Below are 969 nucleotides of genomic sequence, written 5' to 3' on the forward strand. Positions count from 1 at the left end.
GAGCCCTGAACCGGCAGCACCGCCGGGATCCGGTGCCAAGCCAGTGCTGCCAGGGCTCACTGCGAAAATTGAAGTCAGGAATCCAGCTCCCTCCCACCCACAAACAGCCCTGGCCTCTAGCAAACCTCGTGCGGGTTCATCAGTCTGTTTTGTTGGTTTTCTTTTTTCTTTTTTTGGCCCCTTTTTTGTATTTCCCCCCCCAGCCACAGTCCGGCTCCGGGGGCGGCTCCTGGCCCCGCTCCCGGAGGCATCCCTCGCAAGTTCAGCAATATTTATTTCTCTCTGTCCCATCCCCTCGGTAGTGAGCAGGGACGTGGCAGCCCCGAATCACCCAAATCAGCTGCCCAGCAGCCCCCCTGCCTCCGGCCGGCGCCGCCGGCGCCCCGGCATTGGCTGCAGCAATTGGGTGTTATTCGAGATGAGGCGCCATTGGCACCAGGATTTGCAGTTTGGAACAAGAAAAAGAATGAAAAGAAATAAACCAAAGTGAATTCAGTGCTGTCCTGTCATATCTCACCTCGGAGGAGGCAGCTGGGGAGTCGGTGGCACCAGTTCAGCAGTGGCAGAGGAAGCTCTGCCTGACCCCTGGAAACGCCAAGGCAGCGGCAGGGCCCTGGCACTCGTGGCAGCGCCCGTGCAAACACTGCTGGCAGAACCCACAGCACCCATGGGTGCTCTCTGGGGCTGCAGCCAGGACAGGGATGCTGCCAGGACATGGGGCAGGTCTGGATGTGCAGGGGAGCTGCTGCCTGGGGCTGCAGTGAGGCCCAGCAGGGGATGGAGGGAACAGCCACCACAGAGCACGCAGCAAGTGGAAAGGGAGAGGGAGCAAACAGCAAAGGAGCCCAAAGCCGAGGAGCCCCAACCCTGAGCCAGGGCTGCTGTAACGCGGAGCGGGACGCCAGCGCTACCCCTGACCCCGACCCTCACCTGGGCCCCAGCACCAACCTCACCCCCCGTCAGCCCCAA

At 61.7% G+C, this 969-nt stretch overlaps 1 protein-coding gene across 1 annotated transcript in view; it reads left to right on the forward strand.

The window, feature by feature from the left end:
- The window catches only part of CFAP126 (cilia and flagella associated protein 126), a 2,441-nt gene that overhangs the window by 424 nt on the left and 1,048 nt on the right, over window positions 1-969 (forward strand). The gene's annotated exons all lie outside the window — the stretch shown is intronic.

The sequence above is a fragment of the Chaetura pelagica genome, unplaced genomic scaffold (assembly GCF_000747805.2).
Source record: "Chaetura pelagica isolate M959 unplaced genomic scaffold, ChaPel_1.0 scaffold1105, whole genome shotgun sequence".
NCBI classification, from domain to species: Eukaryota; Metazoa; Chordata; class Aves; order Apodiformes; family Apodidae; genus Chaetura; species Chaetura pelagica.